This window comes from Camellia sinensis, chromosome 10, assembly GCF_055761805.1.
Source record: "Camellia sinensis isolate YWXY chromosome 10, ASM5576180v1, whole genome shotgun sequence".
Taxonomy (NCBI): Eukaryota; Viridiplantae; Streptophyta; class Magnoliopsida; order Ericales; family Theaceae; genus Camellia; species Camellia sinensis.
This window is the reverse complement of record NC_138970.1, coordinates 118026497-118037815: the sequence shown is the minus strand read 5'-3', so window position 1 is coordinate 118037815 and position 11319 is coordinate 118026497. Positions and strand designations below refer to the sequence as shown.

Here is an 11319-nt window from a genome sequence, read left to right as displayed (position 1 = left end):
CATCACTCTAAGTATCTTGGAGGCCATTTTCAGAGGTTGAGAGGCTGTCTTTGTGGTCTAGAGGTTGCTGGTCCTTTTGTGCTACAAGGGTAACACACTTTCTCATTTTTTAGGCTTTATTTTGCTTCATCTTTTAGCTATACTTGCAAGCATATTTGAGCTTTGGTGTAAACTAAAAAAAGTTTTATTTTGAGGCCCTTAACATGTTTGTTTTAGATCATTTTTCTGTTGGGGGTCATCTACCCCCTTGCATGCTTCATTTTACCTTGTTTTGAGCCATGCCTTAAAGCATTTGTGTTGGCCTTTGTTTGGCCTTTTAGCCACTGAAATCCAGTGGATTTTCAGTGGCTAGTATACTATTTTGAGTGCCAAAATCAGAGAGGGGTGACCCTCTCTCTCCTTGTTTTATTTTCTAGCATTTTTGGCCTTACAAAGGAGCCCTTACTTGCACGCCTCCAAGCCATGTTTCAGGCCATTTTTGATGAGTTTTAGGACCTTCATAGGCTCTATCTGGAGCTTGTTTTTCCATATTGGATGTCCATCTTGCATGTGTAGAATAACCCTTTTCATAGCATATCAAAGGAGCATCTTATTCTTGCATGCATTAACCATGTTTCAGTGGGTTTTTGGGCTTTATTTGGCATGCAATACCTCTGAATTTTGCTGGTTTAGTTGCCTCTTGATTGCCTCACATGCTTGTAGTGCAAATCCTCTGTACTAGCTTACATTGCATGCTATTTTGGCCTTTGATTCTAGCACTTTTTGGTCATGCCTTAAACTGATTTTGTACATATTTTGGACTGCCTTAGCTCTGTTTTTGGGCCTCATGATCGAATGATGTTTGCTATGCATGGTTGTAGTTCAATACCCTTGCATAGCTTTGAGTTTTGAAGCCTATTGCATGCTTATATTGAGGTGTTTCCATGTTTTGGCATCATTGTGAATCATATTTCAGAGCTTATATATATGCCATATTCCCATGTTCTCCACTCTTTAAATGTGTTTGAGAGTTATGCATGAATACCTCATATTTGGACCATTACATGAGCTTCATTTCCATGCTTTGCGAGCCATCATTTTAGTCCATATTTGCTATTGTTTTGGCCTTCATAGGGACTGTTTGGGGCTGGTTTGGCCATTTGAGTATTGCTTTGCATGCCTATAGTGCAATCCACTTCACTAGTTTCGGTATTTGGGCCATCTAACATGCATTGTGTGAGGTGTTTGCATGATTCAGGACCATCTTGCATGTCATTTCAGAGCTGAAAAATATGTGATTGTATGCCATATTTCATGCTTACCATGTTTTGGTGGAGTTGCACTTTGTGCCTTAGGTTTGGTCCCTTGCATTTGTGCATCTTTGCATGTGTGTTGTTGCTTCATTTTCATCATGTATGGCCACTAATTTGAGTGTGGCTGAGGCCCTTTCATTTTAGCTTAAGTCCATCTTGCATTATGTATGCCATATCCATGTTGTCAGATGCTTGATCGTCGCATTGTGTATGCCATGTTCATGTCTTCGTGCATGTCCATCTTCGTATGTGCATTGCATATGCCATATAGCTCATGTGCATTGAGTATGCCATTCTTAGTTCATAGCATTGTGTATGCTAGTTGCATGTTTGCATATCATCCTTCGCATGCTAGCATGATTAGGTTGCATTGCGTTTAGGGTTGCATGCTAGTCGTATTGTGTATGCCATGTATATTGCATTGTGTTTGGAATAGGGTTTAGTCCAAACACGGGAAACGAGGGACGTTTCCTACTCCAAGTGACGAAACGTGCCTCGATTCTCGGTCCCCGACACTCCGGATTACCCATGATGGAGTTTAGGCCTTGTTGTGTTTATATGTGCATTCATTTTACATCGAGTCGTGCAATCCGACTCCTCGATCATCATGCATTGAGATGCGTGATTGGTGGCACGAGGATCGAGGACTACACTCCCTGGAGCTTGTGCAATGATGGGGAGAGTGGTCATGTACACATATGTTGAAAATACTTTGCCATGCCTCTTTCTTGCTCTTTGTTGCAGCAAACCAGAAACCAGCAGTAAAAACTAGTCGGCAGTATCCCTACAGGTTCCCATGGTGGAGTTTCAGCCTTCCGGAGCTTTGTACAGTGTTTTGGGACCAGTTACAAATAGAAGCAGATCGGGGCATCGCGATGGATTTCCCGACAAGGCGACTTGAGCATGCATGCATCCCTGTCATTCGGAACAGAGCTGAGGCAGTCCATTTTATTTAATTTGCATGCTAGTTTCCTTACTTACTTAGTTAATTCGTTAATTAATTAGTGTTGTGTAATAATTAGTTTAATTAGCTTAGATTAGCTAGTTTATTTTGTACTATTTATTCAGACCCTCCGAGAAAGGGCGAACTTTGTAATAAGTGTGTGTGTGTGTGATGCTTGTCTTCCAACCCCACGTCTTTCTCCTTTTTATTTACCAGCTTATGATGGTTAGATTAGGGCATGCTTTAATTAGCATACTTATGCTTTGCATGTTTTCATTCATTCATTCGTATTGCATGCACCAGGCTCGGCGCATCATACTAACTGCATTGTATTTCAATTCCAAGTTGAATACATGTTATCCGTTGCATTTCATATGCCATGTTTAGAATAGCCGAGCCTATCTTAGTTGCATTTTGCATGTGTTGCATTAGCCATCTTAACATGAACTAGGATCATGCATTGATTACTAACTAGTTTCTGTTTTGGCTTGGAGTACACGGTGAGTGTTTACGCTTTAGCATCCTTGCATGCGTGTGAGTGACTGCAATGATAGCATGCTTACCATGAGACTATTTGCTTATGTGATATAACTGCCTGAATGCCTGTGGGTGGAGGTCGGGTTATTTGAATTGGAATAATGCATTGAATAAGAGTTTTAAGCCCACTTGAGGGTGGCAAAATCATGTCTTCTAAGCCCACCTGAGGGTGGCAAAATCCACGTCTTGGCCTACTTGCGAGTAGCACCATTAAACCATTTTCAAATAAACAAACATGAAATGTTTTGTTCCAACTCAGGCGATCTAGTCTGTACTTGTATACTGTGTGCATCACATAGTAATCCTAGGCTAATAAACCGGAATAAGAATGCATGTGTTTTCAAAAACTCGATATCATGTTTAGTAGTGGCTGATCCTTAATCGGGTGAGCGGGGGTGCTCATTGATGACCTTCCCCAATCGTACCCAAGTTGTCGAGCCGAGGTAACTTTGGTGATGACGGACACATGGCCTTAGGCACGAGTCAGGGTTTCCTAAATTCTCCTAAATTCTCCTAAAATAAAATATTTAGGTGGTGACTCTGTATCTGGCAAAGCAGTCCATGTTTGGCACTTCTTTCTAAAAAATCTGTTTTCCAAAACAATTTGCCGAATTTGGACTCTTTGATGATTCACCGGTCTTGCATTGCACTCTGCGAGATTAGATACAGGACCGTGACATTGAGTCCTGAACTGTAGTGAGCCCGATGAACAAAACGGGAATTTTCCCGGGACATTCGGGGACGTCTACAACAAGACATCTTCTAATCATGCGCAATGAACCTATTGTGGTATAACAACCACTCCCCGCGAGGCCCAAGTATTCAAACCTGGTAGCTTTGATACCAATGATACCCATAATTCATCATAATCAACCCTTACTGATAGTCAACTTCAAATTTCCATCTCTATATTTCACACATTCCATGAAATTCATCATTTTTTCAATGGCAAAAGATATTTTCCATTCCATTCTTCCATTGGACATAACAACAAATTGATTAGTTTTATAAACCCTCAACCCATTTCAAACAATCCATGAATTTAGGTCTTTGGCTAAGATTAGGTATCCCTTCACCTTTTTAAAAGGACACACACACAAAACATCTTTTCTCACACAATGAAAGTGAAACCCTGAAGGATTAAGTTAGAAAGATTTGAGATTTAAAAATCCACTTTTGAAAATCCCTACAATCTTGAGCCAAAAATCAAAACCTTCATTATATCTTCAAGAAAACCCCAAAATCAACATCAACCTTGCAAAAACATGTATATATAACTCAAAGAAGTCCCTACCTAAATCTTGTTGAAGAGATGAGACAAAACCCTAAGATCAAATGTGTAGAACTTTGATCTGCACCGCACATAGTGAATTCCTAGCTTAGCTCTCCAATATTAGTGAAGAATGTTGGGCCAAAATCTTAATGGATTGTAAGAGATCAAATGTTTTAGGCGATTTGGTGAAGGAAATATAGAGAGAAGGGAGAGGAAATGATTTTTAGAGAGAGAGAGATGTGTAAAAAGTGATACACACAGAGCCCAAAAAGAAAGAAAAATAGAGTTTTTCAGACTCAGCTCGTCCCATATGTGCGGCACTTGCCCTTGCACGTGCGGCACTCTCCCGCACCTCCTCTCTACACCTATCTTTTAAGCAAAGTGCAACCCAGAAACTCCCCTGTTCCCCGCACGTGTGGCCCAAGGCCCCACACATGCGATTCAGCCCTCCAATCCAGAAAATTTCCAACTCAACCCCCGGGTACTCCGGATCTAACCCGCACCTTCCGCAACATGTGAAACTTGGTATAGCAATAAATAAGAAGGCAGATTTTTGGGAAGGAGCTTTCAAAACAACAATCCAATGGTCAAACCAAAACAACAATCCAACACTATAACAATTGTTAAACCATGGTTAAACAAAGAGAAACAAATGAATAACATGACTGGTCAGCACAACATGCTAGTAGCCGAGCCTATTAATTGCATTTTGTATGCGTTGCATTAGTCATGTCACATTGCTTAGGATCATGCATTTTTCTACTTATTTTTGTTTTCTTTGGCTTGCCTTGGAGTATGAGGCGAGCGGTTTTGCTTTAGCATATGGCATGCGTGCGACTATCCATGTCAAACATGTTTGCCATGAGGCTAAGTGCTTAATTGATATATCTATTGAATGCCTGCGGATGGAGGCTTTTCGCTTAAGTTGGGATGATTTGATTATTGTACATATGAGAATGATAATTTCATATGAACATTAAAAATGATAATTCTATTCTATTCTACTTTAATTTTAGTAAACTAAACACAAAATTGTAGTACTGGATTAGAAGTGTAATGGATGGTTTTCCCTAAAGCTATACATCTTATTTCCCAGAACTGCATGTATGATCATTGATCATCAAATACAAGAAAATCCCACTATTATTTAACTATTCTATCCATAAACTAAAGCATTTTGGGGTTAAAGATTGAGATTTGATCATTTGAACAACAAATAAGAATGTAAGTGCAGATGGTTATGAAGATTCCCACATTGGTTGTGAAGAAAGAATCCCTTCCATCGAGTTTTGTATAAGATATTGTTTGAGCAATGCAAAAAAGCACACAACCACGCAATAAGCACAAAACGAGTTATTCTTTCGCCTTTTACTAAAAAATACCATGTGCTCGTTGCAAATAGTGGCATAGGCCTATTTCTGGAGAGGTTCTTCTCAATTGGGATTGACCTCTAATAATTTATAAAAGAATTTTTTTGTGTTTTGAGTTTGCTAAGAATTTGTGTATTTAGCTAAGATAGGGTGGTCCCTCATTATATTTTGTCTTTTGTTAGATTCTTTCAAAATTATTTAATTCCCAACTGTGTTAAAAAAAAGTTGATGTTTCATATTTTTTTAAAGAACAATTTTTTTTTGTTAATTTGGAAGTACTTGTGATAGTTTTATGGAAAAATTATAGACGAGTGTAATTGTAAAAAAATAATTACAAATTAATGATAAATTTTATCAATTGTAATAATTAAAAATATAAAATTTTCAATCTCTTTGCAATTATTTTTTTGAAAATATATTGAATTATAATTTCCCTAGTTTTATTGGACATCCCAGTAATCATGTACGATCAAAACAAGTCTCCATCAAATAGGAGCGTAAAAATGGCCCAAGGCCCATTTAGGCCCGGGCTTGGGCCAGGGCCATTAGTTTGAAGTCCGGCCCCGCCTGAGGCCCAGTGCATTTTTTAGTAGAAATTTAAAAAAAAAATTGTAGAAAAATCTAAAAAAAAATGAAACAGTTGTTCAAGCTTGCCCAAGCCCGAGCCCAGGCCCACCGGTTTGATTTGAGGCCTGGCCCGCGAAAGCTCGAATACCCCTTGGGCCTAGGCCTGGGTTTAATCTTTTAGCCTGTAGCCTAGCCTGACCAGGCCCAATTTTTGGCAGAGCTTGCAAGGCCCAATATGTTAATTTGGTCCCAGTCAAAATCGAGCAAATTAAAACAATAGAGACCAAATTGACACATCGTGTAAACTACAGGGATGAAATTGATACATCGTTTGTGTCACGACCCGAACCCGCCCCTATGGGTTAAGGACATGACCGGCCAGTAATCCTGTGATTACCTACGGCCAAACGGAAGCAAAAATTAAAACTTTGTCCATAGAGCCGTGCTTATATGCACATCAACAGACCATACTCAGATACGTTAATAACCCACATCAAAAGTACAGTTTCACAAAATTCATTACAGACAGGATCATCCAAAACGAGTCAACCTATGATAGACTATATACAGATATACATAAAGTCCTTGCCGACAAGACCAAATATAAAATACATGGCAAGGAGGCAAGGATAGGTCTCAAGAGTGAGACGCAAGGCTGACTTCCCCAAAACTTGGATTTTTCCTAGCAGACTTCACTGGGGCTGGGTTTGAACTTCCCTTGGCTTACCTACAAACACATGAATGAGCGTGAGCGATAGCCCAGTGAATAATATCAAATACAAAAGTCATATAAACAATACGTAGAACAATATACTCCAAACGGCCTTGGGCCCAATTCATATTCCTACTTAACATATGTACATTTATACAAAGTTCAGATCGAGTGACTGTAGTTCTAAACATATTGGCCTTTGGCCCATTCTGATTTCCATCTACGTCAAAACGGCCTTCGGCCCATTCATTCATGTCAAAACGGCCTTCGGCCCATTCATTCATGTCAAAACGGCCTTTGGCCCATTCATCTGTGTCAAAACGGCCTTTGGCCCATTCATCTGTGTCAAAACGGCCTTCGGCCCATTCATTTATATCAAAACGGCCTTTGGCCCATTCATTTATATCAAAACGGCCTTTGGCCCATTCATTATTTCAAAACGGCCTTTGGCCCATTCATTTATATCAAAACGACCTTTGGTCCAAGTATTCATTCATGTCAGACCTTTGTTCATAATCCCAATTAGCAACTCATAAAGCTTATAAGGGAATACACAATTGGACATTGATAAGCTTTCAAGTATTGATATTACTCACAGTGATCGGCTTGTGGATTTGCCCTGGAACTTGACCCTACACATTTCATGAACACAAAGGGTCACTAACAGTTCAATCCGTTCTTTAATTCACATATCTCTCTTTAGACTTAATTCACATTTCATTTGCTCATTTATAATGCTTAACATATGCCTAAGAGTGCTTACAAGTGAAAGAGAACGGAAAACAGAACACAGAATGCATGAACGAAATTTTAGAAAACAGGGTCCCCGCTCGAGCATCAACTTACCCGCTCGAGCGGACCCTTAAGGCCTGCAAAAGTACTGGTTGCATGAAAAATACGCTCGAGCGTTAAATAGGGCGCTCGAGCGGAAGTCCTGTTAAAACAGCTCCCACGCTCGAGCGTTAATTACCCCGCTCGAGCGGACATCAAGTCTGCAAAAAGGTACTGTGAGCCCGCATTTCCCGCTCGAGCGTCAGGTTCCCCGCTCGAGCGGACCTCAAAATTCTGGAAAACCCAGAACTGTGTTCCTGAGCTTCATTTCGACTTTCAACCAACAATTCATGCATGTTATGGCCCAAATTACACATTTACACATGCTAACATGCTACTAATACAAGATTACAACATCAGGAAGCTCAATTTCATGATTTATCTACATGCATGTCCCAAAATATCTCAAACCCATCACCAACATGCTCACATTCAAACATTCAAGACTTATACCCCCATGTTTTGTCCAAGCATGCCCATTTTGACTTCACATTCATCCCAAATAATGCAATTAGTGCTCATTGCTATAAGATTCAACAAAGACATGCTTGCATGTGGTATTACACTACCAATCTTTCACAATTTCACAAATTACATGCTAGATTTTGTGACTCCATAGGAATTCTCTAAATGCATGCACATATCAAGCCTCAATTTCAATAAAACCAGCTCAAATCATGCTATTGATCACCACAACTCTTGAACACACAAGATTACACATTAACTCATGGATTCAAGAATCAATGCTTATCTAGAGGCTCAATTCTTTCAATTTATGGTCAAGTCTAGAGTTGCCTTCAAGACTTCCAAGATTTAAGAGCAAAACTTTGATTTCCTCCCCCCCCCTCTCTCTAGTTTGGGTCTCTCCTCCTCTAGAGAGTTTAATCAGCCCCAAAAATGAAATAAAAGGAGGGAGTTGAATGCATAAGGGTCCCATATAACCCCACTAAGCCCCATTAAGTTAATATCACATATTGGAGCACCAATTCGTTAATTAATCAATTTAATCTGGCCCGAATCAGTCTTTCAATTAAATTTCACCGTAGGCTCTAAAAATTATGCCAATCACAATGGCGTAATCAATTTCGGGTTATGTGGCCGATAAGGCCCTCAATTAAGTTTCCAAAGCTAATTATTCAAATAGATATCCCTACGGTGAACAGATAAAACTTCAAAATCACATAATGGCACACAAAATCATGGTAAACACATAATCATACTCAAATTAAGGACCAATTAGAATATTACGGAATAGGGGTATCACAGTCTTCCCCCCTTTAGGAAGTTTGGTCCTCCAAACTCAATTTACCTTCGTCGGGAAACAAATGTGGATAGCGTAGACGCATTTCCTCATCTTTTTCCCATGTAGCATCTGTCCCATAGTGTTCTTTCCATTCCACTTTCACCATTGGAATGGATTTGTTTCTCAATTCTTTCACTTGTCGGTCAACAATTCTTTCCGGCCATTCAGCATATTCCATATTTTCACTAATAGCAACCCGGTGATAATCAATCACATGTAACGGGTCTCGGAGGTAACCCCTCAACATCGACACATGAAACACATTATGGATTTGCTCGAATCCCGGTGGCAAAGCAACTCTGTAGGCAACTGGACCAAGCCTTTCCAAAATCTGAAACGGCCCAATGTAACGGGACGACAGCTTGCCCTTTTTCCCAAATCTGACTTGGCCTTTCATCGGAGAAACACGGATGAACACATGGTCGCCGGCCTCATACTCAAGAGGTCTTCTCCGAACGTCTGCATAATTCTTCTGTCGGTCTTGAGCTGTTTTGAGTCTTTGCCGAACAGTTTTGATCTTTTCAGAGGTGTCTTGTACAATTTCAGGCCCAAGCAAAGCTCTGTCCCCGACCTCTGTCCAACAAATAGGTGATCTACACCTCCTACCATACAAAGCCTCGTATGGTGCCATACCGATGCTGGAGTGGAAGCTATTATTATAAGCAAATTCTGCGAGTGGCAAGTAATCTTCCCAACTCCCCTGAAAATCCAAAGCACACATGCGAAGCATATCTTCCAAAGTCTGTATCGTTCGTTCTGACTGTCCATCTGTCTGTGGGTGGAATGCAGTGCTGAACCTTAATTCTGTTCCCATAGCTTCCTGCAAACTCTTCCACAATCTAGATACAAATTTCGGATCCCTATCCGACACAATGGACACCGGAACTCCGTGTAAACGGACAATTTCATCAACATAAATAGTAGCCAACCTGTAAGCAGTAAATGTAGTTTTGACAGGCAGAAAATGTGCAGATTTAGTCAGTCTATCAACTACAACCCAAACAGAATCCATACCTCGGGAAGTCCGAGGTAGGCCAACAACGAAATCCATAGTCACATGTTCCCACTTCCATTCAGGAATAGGGAGAGGTTGAAGTAGACCACCTGGTTTCTGATGTTCAGCCTTAACTTGCTGACACGGTAGGCACTTGGACACATATTCTGCAATTTCTTTCTTCATTTTAGGCCACCAATAGGTTTGTTTCAAATCCCGATACATTTTATTGTTACCCGGATGCATAGCAAATACGGATCTGTGGGCTTCATCCAAAATCCTCTTCTTTAGTTCCGAAATGTCCGGGACACATATTCGGTTCCGAAATCTCAACATTTCGTTCTCAATACTGAATTCTGCTTTCGGGCTTGCTTCAAATTCGTTAATCACCTTTTTGAGGAACTCATCCTCTTTCTGTTTTTGCTTGATTTCATCAACAATTGCCGGCTCGGCTGTAATAGCGGCTATCAATCCGCCCTGTTCACACACTACCACTTCAATTTCAGACTTTTCAAAGTCTTGCAAAATCTCCCTTTGTTCAGTAAGCAAACAAGCCATACTCCCTGTTGATTTTCTGCTCAAGGCATCCGCCACTGTATTAGCTTTCCCGAGATGATACTGAATCTCTAGATCGTAGTCCTTTATCAGTTCTAGCCATCTTCTCTGACGCATATTCAACTCTTTCTGCGTGAAGAAGTATTTCAGGCTCTTATGATCCGTGTAAACTTCACATTTTGCTCCATACAGATAATGCGGCCAATTTTTCAAGGCAAAAACAACTGCGGCCAGTTCTAGGTCGTGCGTTGGATAGTTCTTCTCGTGTGGCCTCAACTGTCGGGAGGCGTAAGCAATAACCTTTCCGTTCTGCATTAACACACAACCCAAACCCTTATAAGACGCATCACTGAAAATCACAAAATTTTCCGTACCTGAAGGTAGTGTCAAAATTGGTGCAGTGGTCAATCTTGTCTTCAATTCCTGAAAGGCTGATTCTCTTTCACTATTCCACTCAAACGGTTGTCCTTTACGTGTCAATTGGGTAAGAGGTACTGCTAATTTTGAAAGGTCCTTCACAAACCTCCTGCAGTACCTAGCTAAGCCCATGAAACTGCGAACTTCTGTCACATTGGTCGGTGTAGGCCAATTCACAATTGCCTCTATCTTCTGCGGGTCCACTGAAATTCCTTCCTTATTGATCACGTGCCCTAAGAAAATAACCTCATCCAACCAAAACTCACATTTCTTTAATTTAGCAAATAGTTTTCTTTCCCGAAGTATTTGTAAAACAGTCTTCAAATGTTGTTCATGTTCAAGTCTATCTTTAGAGTATATCAAAATATCATCGATGAAGACTACAACAAACTCATCAAGGTAGGTTTTAAAAATTCTATTCATTAAGTCCATAAATGCTGCCGGAGCATTAGTCACTCCAAACGGCATAACAAGAAACTCAAAATGACCATACCTCGTTCTGAATGCGGTTTTCTCGACATCCTC

The 11319-nt window shown here is 40.3% G+C and overlaps 1 non-coding gene across 1 annotated transcript; it reads left to right on the top strand.

Annotated features, from left to right (window-relative positions):
• The first annotated feature begins 5373 nt into the window (after nt 1-5373).
• Nucleotides 5374-5490, top strand: LOC145801803 (U5 spliceosomal RNA). Its single transcript, XR_014343454.1, has one exon. It is a non-coding gene; the product is annotated as a U5 spliceosomal RNA (small nuclear RNA).
• Nucleotides 5491-11319: the final 5829 nt, after the last annotated feature.